The following is a 22,007-nucleotide window of genomic DNA, read 5'->3' as shown; positions in this document are numbered from 1 at the left end:
AGGTTTACTTGGATCACCATTTGGGAAGCTTAAGCATGTGGTTCCACTCCCAATGACTTTATTACCTTGCACTGCACTCTGGCTCCTAAAGGTTCTACCAGCTCCCAGCATCCTCAAACAGAGGACCAAGACTCCAACACATACACACTTGGAGACACACTCAAGCCATGTCCAGCTCATGGAAGCTAGAAAAGCTTCACTCAGACAAAGGTCACAGTGACCTTGGCTGCAAGCTCCATGTTAGTGTTATGGCTTGAATCTGAGCTGTTCCCCACAGACTCAGCTTTTGGAAGCTTTGTCTCAGGTTGTGTTGCTGTGGTTTAGGAGTTGGGGCCTAGCTGACAGAAGCAGACAGTTTGGGCATGACCTTATAGCTCCTGGTTGTAGCCTCTCTCTGATTGCCTGTCTATACTAAGTGAATAAGCTGCCATTCCTATTGCTTACACAGTAGGCAGAGTTGCTCCTGAGGCCATGCCTGCTCTGCCACAAATAGCTCAAATTGCTCTGAAACTGAGCCTTCACTTCCTCAAGTTGTTTCTTGTGTCATTTTGTCATAGCCAGAGAAGTGACTAAGCTTTGGAATGGTTAAACATGTCATCTGTGAACAATCTGGGGATGTGGTTGAATTTATGATATGACAACCAGCCGAAAGGAAGCAAATGTGTGGACAGAGCTGCCCCGATGTTGAGAGCTGAAGCAATTTCTAGCACTTTACTCACAAGCAAGAAAACATTGGGCCAGTTTTTTATATATTAAACAAGGTTTGGGGTTGGAGAGATGGCTCAGCAGTTAAGAGTGCTTACTGATTTTCCAAAGAACCCTAATTAAGTGCCCAGCACGCATATCAGGTGATCCCAACCCTGAAACACCAGCTTTAGATGAGAGGCCTTCCTGTTCCCCCCTTAGGCACTGAGCTCACATTACATACACACAAGCATACTCATGTAGAAACATTTCAAAAATAGAAACTGTTTTTAAATACTTTGGTTCTGTATTGATTGACTGCATCAAATTCTAAGCCAGAAACTTTGTATTCTGCTCAGTGCCAGAATCTGGTATCACACTGTCTTGACACTGGATTCTTAAATGCTTCCGTCCTATGTTTTCAAGCCTATCATTGGTGAATAGTCTTTCCATACTCCTCCCTTGAGGGAACTGAAATGTAAATCATTTAGGAATGAAGATAATTTTGAGGTCTGCCATTAGCTTTGATGGTAGTATTGGGTTAGTGTAGATGATATAACCATGTCTAGGAGTTAGATTACCCAACTCCTAACTGCTGAGAGCAGACAAAATGGGAGAACAGTAACAGAGAGAGGATCTTTCAGGAGCCTGGAGAATTTTGAGCAACCAGTACTCAGTCTCATTTCCGACCCCATGTTAGCATTCTATCTAAGCTTTGCCCCACAGTTAACCGACAACAGCCAGTTATGCCTGACTCACCATAAAAGGGGCTGCTCGCCTCCTCCTCCTCGCTCTCTTGCTCTCTTGCTTTCCATTCCCCTCTCTTTCCCCATTCCCTTCCTCCCTCTCTCTCTATGCGTTCATGCCTGGTCGCTACATCTCTATTCTCTGTCTCTGTCTCTCTCTCTTTCGTTCTTTCTCTCTGCCTTCCTCTGCCTCTACTACCCTCTTAACTCCCCTCCCCATGCCCTGAATAAACTCTATTCTATACTATCCTATCGTATGGCTAGTCCCTCAGGGCGAAGGGATGCCTCAGCATGGCTGGCTGGGACATCCCCCTCCCCCATACCTCACCACACCTCCATAGAACATATTCCCCCCCTTTATCTTTTTATAAACACATCACCCCAGATAGTGACTTTTATGGGTAAACCTCAAAATACTGTAATAATATAATTGACATTTTGATTTTTCTGCTTCACTACAAAAAAGTGCTAGAACCCCGTTGGGGTTAAATCTTCTTGTTCTTAAAACAATTATAGCTGTGGGCTAATGATGTGGTCATTTGGTGAAGTGCCTGCCCAGTATGAATGATCCAAGCCTCATATTAAACTGGGCCCACAGAAGTTCAAGGTCATCCTTGGCTGCATAGTGAATTTGAGATCACTTTGGGCTACAGGAGACCCATAAACAAAAACAAAAAGCAACAACAACAACAACAAAAAAACCCAAAACAGAAAAACCCACAACCTAACAAAAGAAAACAAAAGCAACCCCTATCCTCAAACAAGAAAAGCACTCAAACTTAACTGAAAGTGCATTCTATATTAAATTTTAAACAAAAGATTGAACATACAACTTTTAGAGTGTTCCCCACCAATATACAATAGGAAATAAAATAATGCTAAGGTGTAATAAAAGTTTGAGGGTGGGTACCCGAGCCTGATGCTCTGTCACAGTAACTACCATGGACTCACTAGGTGTTTTATGGAGGGTTTACTCGGGCCCATGCTATGCGGGTGCTGGCCCATGCTATGCGGGTGCTGCAGCTCATTTCCCCCTGCTGTAGCCCCAGATGGTTGTGTTGCTGACAGGACCATTAAAGAGAAGGCACCCTGTGAGATGCTGGTCATGCCTCTCTTTCCTGCTGCTGGCCTGAGAATTGGGACAAGGCCCATCTGCTCTTTTCAGGACTTTTATGGCCTCAAAGTGGATGCCTGAAGGTGGGATCTGTGGTGGCCATTTACACACACTGTGGGAGAGAAGTTTTAGTCACTCTGTTTGCATCCTGCAGCCAGGAACAAGGGCCAACCATGCTCAACAAGCTACCTTTGAAGCTGCAGGGACCAAGCAGCCCTAGCCAGAAAGAATTTGGTACACTCCTCTTTAGCCCACTGACATGGCTACTAGTCATATGACCTTGAAAAGTCACTCTACCTTGACATAGCCTTTGTCCTGTGAAAATTCTCTTTCTCTTCTGACTTGTATAGACTTATGGCATAGTATCCACTCCCACTGATCTCAGAGATGCACATTTATGACTCCCCATTGAACTGAATTTTTAGAATTCTTCTGGCTTTATCAATGTCACTCTGTGGACCCCCGATATCCATATTAGCAAACAGTTATTAGATAGGCCCACTTGATCCCAGGAGCTATTCTAAATACTTCAGGAGTGGTGAGAGGAAGGCGTGGGATCAAGTACCAAGGTCTATCACCAAATTTTGAGATTTTTGTTTGGAAAGTAAGATGAATTAAAATCAATGTCTGCAAGAAGCTACAGTTTCATGTGTGTCACAGTACAGTGCACAGGAGCTGGGAGGAGAATCAACCTGGCTTCCATCCAGGTAAGATGGTGGGCCAGACACTGTCCCACATGACTGGGCTTAGGGGAAGACTCACAGTATAAGAAAGGAAGAGCTTCAGAAAAACGCCACGGAAGGGGTGCTGTTCCTAAAAGAGCGGAGGAAAAGACACACTGAAAAAGAGTGATTCTGGATGCGACAAAGGTCTAACCTGGTGCTGGAGGGGAAGAAAAAAACCTCACCCAAGAGGCAAGCTGGGCAGCTCTCATGAAAAGAGACTGATAATCCTACCCTCAGGACGAGCCCCCATATTCACAAACCTTCAGTGTAATTGTGCTTAGTGATCCAGTGTATTTCCCAGTGGATGGCTCCATAATGGACAGAATCCCAATTTACCATTCCCTATGATTGGGAGGGCAGTGGGCAGGCTCCATCTTGGTAGTGGGGGGATGCATTGTTCAAAACTGAGCTACTCCTGGGGCCTGAGATCATTGTCAGGGTGTCTGTATAACCTGCTGTATCCCCAGTATGAGACACAGCCCTGGAGACAGTTGCAGAAAACCGGAGAACTCGACTCTGACAAGCCTGAAAGAACAAGCTGCAGGAGGCTCTGCGCTGGCAGTGCATCTGTAACTTTGCCCTTGATGATGGGGGGCAGATTTCCTAGACTTGGAAAAAGTGGCATTTGACAACCTTGAATCTGATGTCAGTGGGTGGATCATCCTCTGGAGACACCTGGCTGCCATTCTCTACTGGAGAACTGGGAAGGTCATGCCTTCATAAGGGTGATTAACAATTCAAATGCCCCCAAAGCTTTGAAGACAGGTAGATTGTCTGCCTCTCTCCCCGACCTCAATGCTATGCTTGCTTCCCAGACTCACAATGTACTTGGGAGACAATCTTCAGCTAGGACTAGTCACACCCTCAGTGGGTATAAGCTCTCGAGTCTTGGGAAGGTAAGAGAATTTGCCCAACTCAGAGATGGCAAAGTTAAGTAAGGCCAGCAGAGACCGTTGACATTAAGGAAGAAAAACTACTATTGAAGATTGGTCTTGTAGACATCAGGTCCTTGTCCAATACAGATTCAACACAGCATAAACCTTCGTGTCCTGGTGAAGCTGATGAGCCTACGGTGTGGCAGTCAAAGTCTTGGCATCAGAGAGAATGATGTTCCAGAAATGGTGGGACCCTTTTACAGTAGTTACTTGGCCTTATCTCTTGGGCCATTTGTGTTGAGTCTCCTTTGAATAGAATTCACAAGTTCAAGATCACCATCTTGTGCTGCAAATTTGGGATGAGGAGCCAGGGTCCATTAGGAACTAGAGTCTAATGCCTGTGTAAGCGTTGTAAGTGACTAGGACAGGGTCTCAGCAGTTAGGGGCTGGCTGGTAGAAGAGTCACAGGCTAAGGAGGACAGAAAGAAATAAAAAACTACAGAAAACCACTACAGTATGGATGAGGCTTCTAAAAGTGCAGAGAAACCAAAGGCTGCACTCCGATGTTACCAACTTATATAAATACTGCTTTTTAATATTTGTGGAATATTTGCTGCTTAAGGTTGCTTATAACCTGTTGGTTGTACATTTTTTTTCAATCTGGCATGAATGAATACATAGTATAAGGATTAAGCTATGCATTTATCTTACTTTATAAAAGCACATGGGAAATTCAAGGCATAGTACAGTTGGTTACATTGTTTTCTTAATATCAATTTAAACTTAAATAGACCAAGCACACAGTAGGACAGCAGGTTGCACACACAGTCTTACATGATCTCAAGGCATATCATTAGCTTGGCTGCAGGTCTGGCAAAATTCAGTCTCTTGACCTCAAAAAGGATATTCAGAAAAAAAGATATTAACACAGTTTTTAATCTTCCTTTAAAACATTTGCCTAATTCACTACAGAAAAACTACTTTTTTGTCTATTTTCTAACAATTTATTGTCTTCCTCCAATAGCATTTTTCATTCCTTTTTCTTTTCATTTATTTAACCTTACTTCTCTAGTTTTTACCATCCCCCGTTCTCTTCTTTCATATTATTTATCTGCTACTTTCACATTAACTTAGTGATTGTCAACATCACGGTGTGTTTTTCTACTAGGGTCTCATTTTCTGGCATATGATCACTGTGAGTTACTAGTGGTCTTCAGCCAATCTTAAGTGTGCCTCTCTCTCTTGTGTGGCTTGATGATGTTGCTGCTAACCACTTGCTTCTTCTTCTCTGGTACTGTAGCATGCGTTCTCCAGAGTAGGCTGCTCTCTCAGAAGATCCCCAAATAAAATCAGAAGAGACATTCAAGGCAAAGGATGCACAAGGTGCAAGGAGAGGTGGGGATCAGGGGGTAGAGAACACAAGAGAAATGAAAAATAGCAAAGCAGATTGACTCCTCCATAAGATCACAAATCTCAACTGCCAAACTCAAAGATACTGAAATGGGTAAGATGCTAAGTTAAAATGTCAGAAACTTACTACCAAAATGGTGGTGAGCCAGCCAAGTACAAACACACAGGCAGATTCAATGTAAGACCAGGAAGGAAAGCCAGAGGCAGAGGAAGAGGTCAGAAAAATAGGCTGAGAAAATCAGCAGTGTGGACGAAAAAACTATACAGAAGAAAAACTAAGCAAGAAATATTGAGATTCTGAAGAAGAAAAGTCTGGTATTAAAAACCCAATGAATCAAATAAAAATGACAGCAGAAGCATCACCAAGGGATTTATCAAAGCAGAAGATAAAACATGGGGTGGAGGACAAGGTTAAGGAAACTCGATATTCAACATCAACTGGGAAAGCGTGAAATCAGCATGACCACAAACTCCTACACATAATCAAAGACGAAAACTTCGAAGCCTGGGGGTACAGGAAGGAAATGAGATTAAAAACTAAACACATAAAAAACTTATTCAGTGAAATTGCACCATAAATTTTCTCAAACCTAGATTAATAGCTACCCAGACATCAGAGACACTTAGAGTCCCAAACAGACACAGCAGAGAAGAACTTCACCATGACGGATTGATGGAGTGAATGATCCATCAGGCATGCCCACAGGACACACCTGTGAACAAAAAGGGACGGCCTTTGCTTTCACTCTGGTTACAGTCAAGAGGAAAGGATAGGAAAATATCAGTTAGTAGTTAGAAGGGATAAAGAGTTGAAGGCCACTACCCGTCAATAAAGGGACTGATTCATCAAGATGATGAAACAATTATGAACATGGGTGCTCTGAGCCTTGGTGGTCCTAACAGCCTTCTTTTTATTTGTTTGGAAGTTGGCATCATGAGGTTGGGAAGAGAGTGACTGAAAGCTTCATGGTTTCACTTAGAAATAAGCTCAAGGTTCCATCAGAAAAGATGCTGATGGCAGCCAGTGTTGCATACCCAAAGGTCACTAAAAAAGTAGAGTTTGTGTTTTCTCCTCACTAAAGTTATATGAATATTAAATAGATTCATCTAGATATCCTACCAATTATACATGAATTGCCAGGTCAGTTTGTACAATTTTGAACTTGCAATTAAAACGCTATTATTTCTATATTGCAAATTGTTATCTATATTGCATGTTGTTCCTTTAGACAAACTTCTCCTTGGGCTGGGGAGATGGTTCAGCCATTTAGTGCTTACCATGCAAACACCAGGACCAAAGTTCAGATTCCCCGAAGACATGTAAGTGGCAGGTGGGTATGGGGGCACTCCTGTGATTCCAGCTAGAAAAGAAGGGACAGGGTGTCCCAAGATCAAGCTGGCTAGTAAGACTAGTCATATTAGCTAGCTCTGGATTTGAGTGAGAGTCTTTGTTTCAATGAATAAGGTGGAAAAGCAAATTGAGGATGATTCTAGATAGTACCCCTGGCCTCATGCACACACATGAGGGCCCTCAAAACAAATATTTGCAAAAACAAATATTCATATATGAAAAAGTGGGAAACTAAAAAATTTAGATTTCTCCATTCTTTCCTATAGAAACTGCATTTAAATCAACACATTGGTACTCACAAGGTCTCATCAGAGTCCTGACAGAAAGTCAGTAAGTGCTTTCAGTAATTAACTCATTCAGTGCTATTACCACTCTACCATATAGGTGTGATGAAGATAAGGCACAGTGGGGTTAAGCGACCTCCCTAAGGACACACAGGAGGTTTTCAGAGATAGACTCTGCCCCAGGCACAAGCTCCACAATACACAGTCTCATGACTGTAGTTAATTTCCATGGTAGGTGAGTTCCAGAGATAGTTGTTGGAGGAATGCTGGGGTGTTTTTAAAAATGTGAAGTATTTTATAAGGTTAAGTGGTTGCTTCAGTTGTTATGGACATAGTTATTGCTGAGACTACACTGGATCCCATGTAATTCTCGAGGGGGGGAAGGACATGTGGACACCGACTCTGTGGATATTGAAGTTTAGTACCAGAACAAACATCTGAGCAAAGTCAAATAGTGTAAAGTAGTTCTCTGGTAGACATCTAGAAAGAAAGAAATCTCGCTTTCTCTACCTCACCTCAGAGTCCTGGAAAACACAGAGGCCCATTCTATGTGGCTTCTGATTCCTGGCTCCAGCCCACAGTGATGTTTAGCTTTGGTCCCTCAGACTAAGGCTTCAGTGAGTCTATTCTCATGCAATACTCTGTCCTAGGACATAAGATAGACAGCATAGATGACATCTCCAGCTCCCCCTTTCCTGCTATTTGTGGCTTTGGTACTTCTCAGAGATGTCCTTTCCCCTGCTATCCTGCTCATAGCATCAACCATTCAGAGGACCTTACTGTGATGGGCTCCCCATCCCCTGCTCCTTTCCCCTTACCTTCAGCATCTCAGACGGCCCTGTTGCTGCCGACTCCTAGCTGGCATCCTAGGCTACAAACTGTATTTCTTTGGGTTTTCCAGTCTTAACTGTACATCTAATAATAACACTTGTACTTAATGGTCATTAATGTTTCCCAGTTGCCTTCAAGATGGATGGTAAGCTCTTTCCACAACTTGGCTGCATCCGGCTGTTTGGACACCATCGTCCATCATACTTTCTAATTGACCTCATGCTGCAGCTCTGCCATACTGTTCCTGAGGTAGTCATGTGTGCCCATGTTCCTGGGACATGTGGCAACGATTTATTTTTCCTACCAATGCTTCATATCAACTGTCCTTCTCGGGAAGGTTGTGATGCAGCTTACTTGAGAGTCCTTGCCTGGCCTGGATGAGGCCCTCGGTATGGTATAAATCTCTTGGCGAGATTGCGATCAGCCTGGAGTACATGAGACAATATCTCAGGAAAGAAAAACATCCCCTTTCCAGCTGTTAAAGCTCGTTAGGGTGCAGCCCACAAGCAGCTTCCGGAATGTGCTGAGCTGGGGTTCCCTGCCAGTCCTAACGGCACTGTCTTCTCTTCAGACACCAGCTCTTACACTGCTTCCACAGTAGGTGAGAGGCTCTTGAACATCTGCATACTGTACCTGTCTCCACAGCGGCACAGCACCAGACATAGGTGTTCTACATCTCAGCTTTTTAAATGAGCAAGTCTGGTCTCCATTTAGACTGGAACTTTTGATGGACAGTGATCATTTACATCATGAATTAGCCTCCATATTTGTTGACTTCAGTTGCACTTCCTACAGCTGATCCCTAAAAGAGGGCCCTATGTCTAATTCCTTCTTCCCATGGTTCCTCGGAGGACCTTAAGGAGGGAAATCTGTGCAGTGCTGGACGCATGGCAGAAACTCGATGAAATTGCCACTGATAGATTATATTGTAGTTGAACTTGGCACAGCATTTTCTGTGACTGAGATTTGGCATGATTCCAGATTCACTGACCATCGCCAGGTCCCCAGGATGGTCACTGAATCTGGAGTGTCCCATGGAAGCTTGTTTCAAGGGTTTGATCCCTGCCTTGTAGAGCCTTTGGGAGACTGGTCTGATTCGGTGACTTAAAGCCTATGAAATTATTCCTGCCCCTGGTAACTGGATGGGTCTCTCTGCTTCCTGATCTACCACTTGAACACAGGTCCCTAAGCACTTTGACAGGTCCCAGTCACCTTGGGTGGAAATCCCTCTGACAGCATGAGCCGAGAGAAACCTTGTTCCCTCTGAGTTGTTTCTGTCAGCCATTGTGTCATAACAGTGTTAAGAAGAGCAGTTATCCCTCCCACAGTATAATTCGAGGATGGCTTGATTCTAGAACACAGTCTACAGAAGAACAGCACACTTCCTTTCCTCCCCCACTGCACCTTTGTGTACAGTTCCCACGCCCAGCTGTTCCAAAGAAGAGAATGTACTTCACAGTGCTTTGTGAATGCTCTTAATCCCAGAACACGTAAAAATATACTATGCCCGAAGTAAGGTAGGCAAGCAACAAATCTGCTGACTTACTGAGTGTGAAATAAGTGATTGACCTCTGTGCTCCTGGTAGGCAAGACAGACAGAGACAGACAGACGACAGACAGGCAAAGAAACAGAAAAACCAAACCCAACAAACTAGTATTTGAGTTGCCCGATTCAAGAGTCTTGGGCAGCCTATCCCAGGGTGTGTTTCTTTCCTAGGGTAGAAGAATTCATTTCTCGTTCCAAGATAAGTAGATCCACGGAGAGGAACGGCCTATGGTGGACCCAGATTAAAAAAAAAAAAAAAAACACGATCAGTGCATGAAACAGGAAATTGATTTTCCCACTAGAGTTGATGAGGACATTACACTGGCAACATGGTTTCAATGTCTTTCAGGACTGTTAGGGTAAGAAACCCCCTTCCCATTACCTAAGGAGGTTCTGCCTGTTGGGAGACTCATAAACCTCTTCCGTTGCGAAGTGTTGGGGAGTCAGGTTTTGATGGCACACCTACCTCTAGGGTTAGGTCTGTGTGGCTGGGTGTGAAAGTCTGTCTGCTTGTTTATGGGCTGTGTGTGTTAACTGACAAGTCATCGCACAGACACCTTCAACCCACGTCGGACTGGACGAGATCGAGGGGAACTGAAGTCAGCTAAATCAGGCCTCAGAGACCCGTTCATGGCGCAGGCTCTAGAATACGATGCTGTTGGAGTTTCTCTTCTAAGCTGGATGGCTGAGTAGCTGTGCTAATGCCCTCATCAGGGAAGAATTGCTTCTGCCAAGTTGCTGACAGGGTAGGTTTTGGCATATGACTTCTGTAGCCTGAGATTATAGCATCATTTCACCTTAAGATTCTTTTTGGAAAAAAAAAAACCCTGATGTTGAAGCTGGACTTCCTTTCTCCAGACCCTTGATGTTATTTCCTTGTGTTCTCTTCTCCCAGAACAAGACAGTGGCGAAGGTGTGGGTGTATTATTTACATCCCAACTCAACTTCTTACCGAAGTGATGTTTTTAGTAATGAGAAGAGTTGCCACATCTGACTCCAAAATTTGAAAATATTTCTCATTACAAATCCTATGCTGATTGCCACAGGAAAGAGTTCTGCTTGTCTACAAATCCCCCCCGTCTCTCCTTCCTTCCTTCACCACCTCTCTAGGAGAGAGTGTTTCAGGTCACCCAGGCTGACTGTGAAATTTCTGATTGTCCTGCCTCCACCTCTAAAATTCTGAGATTACAAGTGTACAGCATTGCGCCCTGCTTTATGTGGTTCTGGGGATGAAACCAGGGCTTTGAGCATGCTAGGACTACATCCTACCACGTGAGCCATCCGCTAAGCTCCATGCTCAGCCCTGTCTGCCATCTTACATAGTTACTCTATGCGTGGTCCCCAAAGTAAATGAAGAAGAGACTGCCAAAGTCTTAACTCAGTCTCTTTCCCCCAGAGGTTAGAAAAGCTCCTCACAAATCTGCCTGATTTATCCACATTCCAATCCGTCCTCTCAGTTATTATAATTTCACCCCAATTTACCCATGCAAACTCTGGAGATGCTCTTTAATTAATCCCCTGCACTAAGGACCCTGAGCAATGCCAAGTTAGTTACGGAAACGTATTGCTTTAAGCGTCTCCTAGATCCAAATTGTGGAAATTCTTGGTGAGTGCCAGCATCCAGCTCTTAAAAGTCTTTGGCTTCTCCTCCTTTCTGAAGCGCTGAGAGTGAGAGTACAGGGCACAGGGTGAGCAGGTGGCGCAGAACAATACGTAGGTGACATTTTTCTCTTAACTGGTAGAGAGCTTTCCAGAAACATTCTCGCTCACCTTACAGAACAGGTGAGGAGGGTCAGAGGAAGCCAGCTTCGGAGAGAGTTGGACTGACATTTCTGCTATGGACCTGCTCCGAAGAAGAAAGGACCTTACAGCTTTGTGCCAGGTACTGCAGTTTGATGTCCCACATGTTATGAATACCAACTCACCCTGTCATAGTAGAATTTGGTCTTTTAAAGATTTTTTTTTAAAGGGAAAAAGAAAAGTTTAATTCATTTTGTTCCCAGAGGCATTTTAATAGATTGTATTTGTTATAGTTCTGCGAGAGGTCTAAATATACCTGGTATTAGAGATAAGGAAACCAAGTAGTGGCAAAGGAAAGATTTGAACTCAGGTCTGTTAGGCTCTGAGGGCTGTTTCATCACCATTGGACCATGGTGCCTCTGGGTGGTTGAATGCACTGCTCAATAAAATGGAATGCTATCAATGAAGTTCTTTGTGTTCTCCTTGACACCACTTGTATCTGTAACTCACATTCTCCTTGGGTTGTTACAGACATTATTACTCATCAGGGAGAGATACGTTCCCTTGAGTTTCTTAAGTACAAGCACTTGTCTGGTCTCTCCTAGCAGAGGACAAGTCTCAGTCAATATTTCAGCATAATGGAAACAGTGTCACTAGGACGCAAGGCCCGTGGATTGCTAAGGAATAGTTTTTTGTTCCAAGGTAATATCAAGTGTGAGGCTCTGCTCTCAATCTTCGGTAGCTGGCTTCTGTGCGAGGACATCAATCCTTGACTCTTGAGTGCACCAAGCACAGAATGTTTTCTTCAGACTCAAGGAAAACGACACCTCAAAGTCTGATGCTGAGAATGTGCCAGTGGGGGGTGGGTGGGTGGGTGAGTGGGAAACAGGATTGTCCCACACTGCCCTGTACTCACTCTTAAACCATCATTTTTCCATTTCTGGACTTTGATGTTTTGAGATTATTCCCCAAGACTTAGCATTCTATGCCCTGTGACATTTGGCATTGTTTTAGCCAGTATGATCTGTGTGGTGTGGTTTGAATAAAAATGGCCTCCATTGGCCCATAGGGAATGGCACTGTTAGTGGCCTTGTTGGAGAGAGTATGTCACTGGGTAGGCTTTGAGGTTTCAAATGCTCGAGCAAGGCCCAGTGGCTCTCTTCCAGCTAACCTGCCAACTGAATGTAGACCTCTCAGCTCCCTCTCCAGCACTGTGTCTGTCTGCATGCCCTGATACTTTCCACCATGACAATAACGGACTAAGCCTCTGAAACTGCAAGCCAGCTCCAATTAAATGTTTTCCTTTATAAGAGTTGCTGTGGTCATGGTGTCTCTTCACAGCAGTAGGACACCAACTAAGATGATCTGTGAGAAGTTACTTTTTCTCTTTCATTCACAAGCAGGAAAGCTTGACATAAGAATGGAGAGGGAAAAGAGCGAATGTTTACTGGAAAGAATTTGCTGCATTTAGATGAACAAAGTGTTTTCACAGCAGATCAGTCCCAGGAGATGGTGTGCTCATTGACTACTTTCTTTCATTTACTATTGTTGAATACTGTGTTGCTGGAATCTCTATGAGTGTAACAATGGTTCAAGATTGGCAGAATTTGGTCTCTGTATTCATAGAAATATCCAGGAGGGAATTTGGAAGTTTATACTAGTTTTTTACATGCATGCGTGTAAAGGCTGGAGAGCAAACTTACATGTCTTATTCAGGTGTTATCCACCCAGTGGTTTGAGGCAGGATCTCTCATTAGTTTTTGTCTTGCCAAGTAGGGGTAGGTTGGCCTGAGAGCAAGCACCAAGATCTGGCTGTCTCTGCCTCCCAAGTGCTGGGATTACAAGCACTTGACACCCCCTGGCTTTTTATGTTGGTGCTGCAGACTGAAGTCAAGTCTTCCCACCTGCGTGGCAAACACTTTGCTGACTGAGGTATCTACTCAGTCCCTGGTCTGAGTTTAGAAGTTCCATGTTGCAGTCCTACATCTGACAGGTTAATCGTCAGACTGCTGTAAACACTGGCTGCTGGGGGTACTTTAGAAGGGTCAGTCATGTTGCTTGCATGCCCACAGCCATGGCTAGCTGGTGCCATACTCATGACAGTAACTTCACCCGCCTGCAGCTACAGTGGACATTTGTCATCAGGTGGGAGAGCCAGCCCAGGGGACTTGCCATGGAAACATGAGGTAGGATTTGAGACAGGAAACTACACAGTTGTGAAGAAGCATGGGGCCAAGGGAGGTCATGGTGAGCAGAGAGAGAAGCTCTTCAGGCAGCCGTCTTTGATATCAAGAAAAGTTTCAAGGACCAAGCAAGCACAAGACCAAGTGACTGTTCTGTTGGTGCAGGTTTGGGGTGAAATGAATGTGAAATTCTTAGTGCGATGATGGTCAGTAGCTTAAGTTCTCGAATGAGCTGTTTTCTCATTCAACAAAATGAAAATAGTATTTTTATTATGTGCCTGTGAGGATTGGCTAGATTGGCATAGAGAAACTTGACAGCTATGCTTGATGTTTTGACAAATTGTATGTCAGTGTTTAACTGTTGCTTGTTTTTGTATGTGTATGTACATGTGTGTATGTGTTTATGTGTATGTGTGTATGTATGTGTGTGTTTATGTGTGTATGTTGCATGCACATGGGTGTGTGGAGGCCTTTCCTCTATTTTTCTTCACATTACTGCTTAGAAACAGGGCCTTGCACTGAACCAGAAAGTGTGCCATCTTGGCTAGGCTGGGTGTTAGAGACTCCTGGCATCCACTTGTCTCTGCCTCCCATATTGTGGGGGGGGTCACACACATGCCCAACTTTTTATTTGGGTTCTGTGGATCAAACTTAGCTCCTCACATTTGGACAGAGAGCATGCCTACCCACTGAGCCTTCTTCCTCTCCCCACTACCTCATAGATTTTGTCTGACTACCTGACACAGGGTCTAATGCATCCCATGCTATCCTCCAACTTGGGATGTAACAGGGGGCAACCTGGAACTTGCGATTCTCCTGTCTCTGCTGCAATGATCATTACAGGCCTACATCACTGCTCTTGGATTCACCTGTGCTGAGGATCACACCCAGGGTTTCATGCATACTTGGAAGGCATTTTACCACCTAAGTTACACCTCCAGCTCCTGCTATTACCCAAGAAGCAATGTGCTAAGTGCTTTTATCAAAATCCAATAACATTATGAAACAGAATCTATTGATATCTTTATAGATGTGGAAACTGAGGCACAAAATGTTAATTAACATCTCCACGATCACTTAGCTAGTAGTTGGTACAATTGGCATGTAAACTAGGTCTTCTGGCTCTGAAATCTGCTTGCTAATCACAGCCTATTACTGTCTCTCTGCTGACCTGTATTAGCATGAGAAAATCAAAGGGGTTGGCAGGACAGCCCTGCACTAGAGAGAGGGTAGGTTAAAGACGACTGTGGCCTAATCACAGATCTTGGGAAGGCTGGCAGTGCTTTGGGAAGGCTGGCAGTGCTTATGCTTCATCTTGGAATCCACTAGATCTTTTCAAAGATTCCCATTCTGGCATAGGCTGAAGTGAGGCTCTGTTCCAGGTATCCAGACAAAGGAGATGTAAGGAAGGTGGTCACAGTGGATATCAACTCTTAATCTGTCTTGATGGTTTGCCACAGTACAGCACACAGTAAGCCCTCTTAAAATAAAATACTCATTGGGTGAATGAAATGAAACCAAGAAGTATTAAACAAATGTAAAATAGTATTACTTCTTTTAAAATAGGTTTCTTTCTTTCTTTCTATCTTTCTTTCTTTCTTTCTTTCTTTCTTTCTTTCTTTCTTTCTTTCTTTCTTTGTGTGAGTGTGTGTGTGTGTGTGTGTGTGTGTGTGTGTGTGTGTATGTGTGTATGTATGTACTCTGCACAGTGCCTGTGTGAAAATCAGAGGACAACTTTCAGGAGTCATTTTTCCCCTCTGACTATGTGAGTCCTGGTAGTCAGGCTGGGCAGTGGGTACCTTTATCACTGAACTGTCTCCCTGGCTGTCATTACTTTCTTCTAAGACTGACATTAATGTTTTCCCAGAGATTTCTGGACTATCAGTTTATCCAATCACAGAAAAGGAACTTTGTCGGGAAAGATGATGTCATAGTCATGAAGTAAGCCCCTCCCTCAAGTTCTTGCTACTTGACAGCTAAGGAAGATACATTTCTCATCCTACATTCCTGTTAACAATTTTATCAGACACTATGCATAACAACAAAATAGCCATTATAGCTTCATTTAAGGTGAAATAGCATGTCATTAACTTGCTGCATTAAATGCATTTTCTCCTAAACATAGTAATCTCAAAGAGATTACAACCTCCCTCCATCTCCATCAGTAGTTAAAATAAGATTTAATGTCCATCACTACAGAAAATGATTGCAATGAATATGACCTTCTGGAGTGTCAGATGCCTACACATGGTGATGTAAAATGATGATGTTGATGTTAATGGTATTGCACGAATCCCCAGAAATAGATGTTTCATAACCAAACGTTCTCATCAAACAATACTCCATTTTTTTTTCTTTTGGAAAATGTTTAGCAATAGCAGTGGTGGATACAGTTCAACACTTCTCTGGCTTCCCTTTGATCAGCCTGCATCAAATGCTTAAAATTTAATGCCAGAGCTTAGAACACCGTGAGCTCCAAAGACAGAAGTAAATGAGAAGCCAACCTTTCAGGCTGCACCGTCACGAAGGCGTTGCACATGCATTTCCTGCCCTCGGGCGACTGAATCCATAAGTTGTGAGAACATAGTCAGAAGGACAGAGATTGGAAAGTGTCACCAAGAGAGAACTATAGGAACCAGGGCTTTCGCTGACTAAGCCTGTTTGTGCCTGCAGAATTCTGTCAACAGCAAGAGCCCAGGATTCATATTGCTTGCAGGAGCACCTAAGGAACTGTGTTTGCTTTTTCCTGGGAAAAATGAGAGAGAATGATCAGCTGCTAGAAGCACCTACAACCTTGGGAGGTGGACATTGCTTCAAGGGGCAGTGCCAGGGTGGAGGTGAGAGGTGGGCACAGTTCGATATCTGCTGTGGCCTCGAGAAGTTACTCTTGGGTTTTAATTTTCTCGTTGCTGTGGTGAAATGCCTGACAAAGGCAGACGAGGGTATATTTAGGCTCATAGTTTGAGGATGTGTCCGTCATGGTAAGAAACCGTCATGGTAGCAGGAGCCCGAGGCAGCTGATCACACTGTATCTGCAGCCAGGAAGCAGGGAGAGATGAATGCAGGCGATTGGCTTGCTGTCTGTCACTTTTGTGTTTAGTCAGTCTATGGGATAGTACCAACCTCACCTTAAGTCAATCTAGAAACTTCCCAAAGGTTTGTCTCCATGGAGATTCTAAATCCCATTAAGACCACAGTCAACGTGAATCTCCGGGCCTTGTCATTTTTTTTCTTGTCTTGAAAGACATCTAAGTATGGAGTTCATGGCTATAACTTCCAGAGTTGATTCATTTTAGTGTACTTGAAATATGTGTAGAAACTACTCTCTAGAAAGTTGGTGCCAAGGAGACCATTGTCACAGTCCTGTACCCACCTGTCTGTGTGCTGTGTGTGGGGTCACAGTGGTCTGCGGTAGATATCCTTTCCTTTCCCTTCTAGAAATCCCACTCACTGTAGTACTCAGCCTGGCCCTAGAACAGTCTCTAAACCATACGCCTTACTTTGCCCTGGACTCTACCCACACTTCAAGACATTTCTGTTACAAGACCTCGTGACTGAGTCCCAACCCCCCACACCCCCTATCAGGATAGGATTGGATACTTATTGGCCAACATGTACTGTGGCATGGTAATGGGAAAGAGGACTCACACCATATTGAAACAATATTTTAGTGTGTGTGAGGCCAGCAATTCTACACCACGTTAGGGATCCCCTGTCCCCAACCATATGCTGGCACTATCTCTGCAGGCATCACTTTGGGGTTTTTTTTCTTGACAGCCTCTGTTTACTGAGCTGACAAGTGTCCCAGCTGACTGACTGCCTTATAACAGTGCAAGGAGGATCCAGATGAGCCTCGGATTTCAACAGCAAAGGTGTTAATTATTCCAGGGACAGACTTGCCTGAATGGGACCTTATTGCTTTCTGTTTGTGTCCCAATCTTAGGGAAACTAAACAAAGGACATTTAGAATTTTACTTAAACTTTCAGTTTGAAAAAAAAAAAAGGTCATCCTTCCCCTGGGTCCTCTAAGTGTGTAAGAGGTCTAAGTGTGTAAGAGGTAATCAAGTTTGTAGAGTGGCTAACACCACTAGAGTTTTTTTTTATTATTGCACAGACACTGCTTACATATACAGAATTGGCATCAGAGCAGGGGAGTTATTGAGGCAGGACCCGGGTGTGCAACAGCGAGACAGGCCGTATGCAAATTTTTGCCTTGCTGGAGACAGTGCTGTTCCACTGGAGATTTTCTGAATTTGCGATACGTTTGACTTTTTGGTGAATGAATGTCCCTGATTTCTTTACCCATTCACCACAGAGTGGTTTTAATGGCTCTACTCCATGAAATACATGCTGACGGGGAAATAGCCTTTACAAGATGTTCGTGACTTCTGATTCGATCGTTTCTTTGTCAAATGTATTTTTATGAAGGATATTAACAGTTGGTTAGATTCCCTTCACCCGCCCACCATGTTCATAAATCAGGGCATCTCCAGTAGTTAAGAAAGATGAATTTGTTAACATTCGCTATTATTCTTCCGCATGAGGATCTTAAGAACTGGATGGGTGCTGATTAGTTACCCATTAATGTCGAGTAGCTCTAGAATTAACAGGCTGCTCCACACCTATCCTGTGAGCTATGGACTGTTGCAGCTAAAATTTATTCCAGTAGGATTTGAATAGTTGGCAAGGCAACTTCATTTTCCCACCATGTAACCACTGGTGGTGCACAGTAGGCCGTCACCCTGAGCTGAGGATCTACCCCAGGTGCTGGTGATAGAGCCTGTGCTTTGAGAGCTGAGTGATGGGTGGGAACCTTAGTTCCGTGGTGACACTGGGAACTCAAGTGAAGGCAAGGGCTTTCCATCTTCTCTCGGTGCAGAAGAGAAAGGGCTGCAGGGAAAGGAGTCTCCCTGGGAAAGGTAGAGGGAAAATGACGTATTAGGAGCAAGCCAGACACAGTTATCAAAGAAAAGTAAAGGAGGAAGGTCAGGGCAGGCCTAACATTGATGGGACTAAAGGCCTGAGAGAAAAGAAATTTAAAAATCAATGTGACAAGACACACAAGGGGTGACCCCACTTCCCCAGAAAAAAAGCGAAAGTAAATAAATATTTGTTGAGTTTCCACAGTCTTCTAGGTATTTTACCCATTGCTTTTGAGCACAGCCCTTGGAATGCATGTACTCATTCTGTAAATGAGAGAAAAAGGCTGGATTAAATATCCAGCAGGATTCACATTCCCACCCACAGTGAAGGGGAAGTTCAAGAGCAGGTGCTTAGCTGATGCTGTGACCTTGACTGCAGATTCAAAGACAAGTCGATCCATTCAACATATAGACCTGCTATGTCCAGAGTCAGTGGGATTTCTCCTACTCTCTTTTCTTTGCATTTCATGTTTTACTCAGTTCATCAGCTTCTGAGTCTTGTCTTGTCAAGTTCTTGTAGACCCGTTGCTTATGAAAGATGGATCATTTGTATCTCAGGTCTGTTGTTCAGAAAATTAAACTCTCTTGTTCCTTTGAACCTGTGATTTTTCTCCTGTAAAACGGAGCCCAGAAAGAAAGCATCCACAAGTCCTGATGTTGAGTGTTGCAAAAGAGATGTGTGTATTAGCCCAATGGGAGGCAGATGGCAGACTCTCAACACACATGTTCATAGATGCACTGTCTAGCAGCAAAGGAGACAGATGCTGCCTTTGTATCCAGCACTACATGTGCAGACACCTCACAACTAAACAACCTTGGGATGGATACTTTTAATAGTTAACTTGACCTAACCTAGAATCACCTGTGGAGAGTCTCAGTGAGGAATTATTTAGATTGGATTGGCCTATGAACACTTCTGCAGGGGACTGTCTTGATTGAGTTCCTTGATGTGGTATCCACTGTAGGCAGTACCCTTCCCTAGGTTTGGTTCCTGGGTTGAATGAGAAGACAGAAGCAAGCTAAGTACCAACTCCCTCTGCTCTCAGTCTCTGGATGCAGTGAGAACAGTTACCTCAGGCTTTTGCCACTGACCTTCCTCACTGTGATTAACTGTGCCTTTGTCAGGGTATTTTGTCACAGCGAGAGTAAAAGTAACATATGTTCTTTTATATGTTGGAGCATCTTTTGGGTATATGCCCAGGAATGGTATAACTGGTTCCTCAGGTAGTGCTATGTCCAGTTTTCTGAGGAACTGCCAGACTGATTTCCAGAGTGGTTATACCAGCTTGCAATCCCACCAACAATGGAGGAGTGTTCCTCTTTCTCCACATCCTTGACAGCATCTGCTATCACCTGAGTTTTTGATCTTAGCCATTCTGACTGGTGTGAAGTGGAATCTCAGGGTCGTTTTGATATCAAGGACATATGCTCCACTAATCACAGGAGGTTGAGGGAGGGAGGGATCTGGGAGAGAAAGAGTAAGGAGAGGGGAAAGGGGGGGACAGAATCAGGCATAGGAAGACAGTGAGAAGTACAGTGGGTCAGGAAATTGAACAGAAGTGTGTGGCAGTGGGGGATAGGGAGCTGGAGGTAGCCACTAGAAAGTCCCAGATGCCAGGAAAGCAAGAGGTTCTCAGGACCCAATGGGGAGAACATATGTCAAAATACCCGACAAAGGGGAGATAGAACCTATAGAGACCATATCCAGTGGATAAGCATGGCCCCCGGTTGAGGGATGGGGCCACTCACCATTCTCAAAATATTAACCCAGAATTGTTCTTGTCTAAAGGAAATGCAGGGACAAAGAATGGATCAGAGACTAAAGGAACGCCCACCCAGAAACTGCCTCACCTGGGGATCCATCCCATATGCAGCCACCAGGCCCAGACACTACTGCTGATGCCAAGAAGAGCTTGCTGACAGGAGCCTGGTATAGCTGTCTTCTGAGAGGCTCTGCCAGAGCCTGGCAAATACAGATGTGAATGCTTGCAGCCAACCATCGGAATGAGCCTGGGGAATCCAATGGTGAAGTTAGGGGAAGGACTGAAGGAGCTGAAGGGGTTTGCAACCTCATAGGAAGAACAACAATATCAACCAATCAGAGTCCCCAGAGCTCCCAGGAACTAAACCACCAATCAAAGAGTATACATGGTGGGACCCATGACTCCATCTGCATATGTAGCAGAGGATGGCCTTGAGAAGGGAGGCTCTTGGTCCTGTGAAAGCCCCAGTGTAGGGGAATGCTAGGGTGGTGAGGTGGGTGAGTGGGGGAGCATCCTCAGAATCAGGGAAGGGGGACGGGATAGGGTGTTTGAGGAGGGGAAATTAGGAAGAGAGACATTTGACATGTAAATAAATAAAATAAACAATAAAAAAGAGTAAATAATCATGGCAATGATATATGGTGGATAATGAAACTCTTGAGGATGGCTTACTGGCTGGCCATCTAAGGCTGTGCTTTGCATAGCACATTTAGGATTTTCAAGAGAGAGAAGGAGAGGGAGGAAGAAGAAATAAGAGTTGGCGATAGTGGAGGAAGGGAATCAGAAGGAAAAGACAGAGGAAGAGGAGAAGGTTTGTTAACAATGAAACCAGAAAGTTTAATACAAAGCTTGAATTTTTGCATTCTCTTAGAAAATGACAAAATCTATTAACGATTGGTTGATGTCCCACATCCATGGGGGCTGAGCTATTTATGCAAGATCAAGATCAAGCTGCATCATCAGGCTGGCTGCATAGTCTACCTCCCCTAACTGGTACCCATGGCTCATATCAGCATTATTATCTTCTTTCCCTCCGGTTTGGACCAGTTGTGTGTGTGTCTGTCATCTTCAGGGTGCTATTGGACTTGAGTGGCTCTTTATGCTATCTGCCTGCTCCGTGAGCATTTGTGCCCATGAACTCTTGCTAAGGGCATCTTCTTCCTCTTGCCTATGTTCTAATAATAGCACACTGCTTCTAGAGGTCAGAAAGATTTAGTGTTTCCACCTTCAGAAATAATGTTCAGTCATCATCCAGAATGCAAGGGAAGGGTAACATCCTCTTAAGTTATCTGCCCTCTGGAGAGCTTCCACTGGGCTCGCTAATTCACTGGAAAATTTGGTGAGACCCAAGCTGTTGAACTAGATAATTCATTTGCCTTTGAGGAATTCCTTTAGCTCTGCAATGGGAAAAAGAATCTGGAGTTTTCCCCAGAGGAAAAATCTTTGGAACACTGAAACAACAGGATAAGTTCTTATCTCTGAGGCTGTGTGACCATGATGCTGCTTCTGCAGTGCTTTTGGTTTTTGCCACAGAGATCTTTGCTTCAGTGTCTCACCTCGGGTAAGTAGCTATTTTAGTTCTAGATTTACCAGTGACAGTCTCATTGAGAGGTTCAGTGACAGCACCTATGATGGTCAATCTTCATTGTCAACTTGGCTGGATTTAGAGTCTCCATGGAAACAAATTTCTGGGCAGGTCTGTGAGGGGTTTCTTAGATCATGTTAATTGACACTGGAAGATCCACCCTAAATGTGAGTACCATTTCACAGACTAGGATCTTGGACTGAGTGAAAAGGAGAAATTGGGTTGAGCATAAGCATTCATCTTTCTCT

At 44.0% G+C, this 22,007-nt stretch overlaps 1 protein-coding gene and 1 long non-coding RNA gene across 10 annotated transcripts in view; one reads left to right on the top strand and one right to left on the bottom strand.

The window, feature by feature from the left end:
- Window positions 1-22,007, bottom strand: part of Kcnmb2 (potassium calcium-activated channel subfamily M regulatory beta subunit 2) — a 290,315-nt gene that overhangs the window by 73,272 nt on the left and 195,036 nt on the right. The window lies entirely within an intron of this gene.
- LOC143441957 (uncharacterized) lies at window positions 9,892-20,335 on the top strand. The gene is made up of 3 exons (XR_013109759.1): window positions 9,892-10,312; window positions 11,344-11,448; window positions 20,201-20,335. It is a non-coding gene; the product is annotated as an uncharacterized LOC143441957 (long non-coding RNA).

Source organism: Arvicanthis niloticus, chromosome 4, assembly GCF_011762505.2.
Source record: "Arvicanthis niloticus isolate mArvNil1 chromosome 4, mArvNil1.pat.X, whole genome shotgun sequence".
Taxonomy (NCBI): Eukaryota; Metazoa; Chordata; class Mammalia; order Rodentia; family Muridae; genus Arvicanthis; species Arvicanthis niloticus.
Note: the sequence above shows the minus strand (reverse complement) of the source record. Positions and strands in the feature narration are given on the sequence as shown.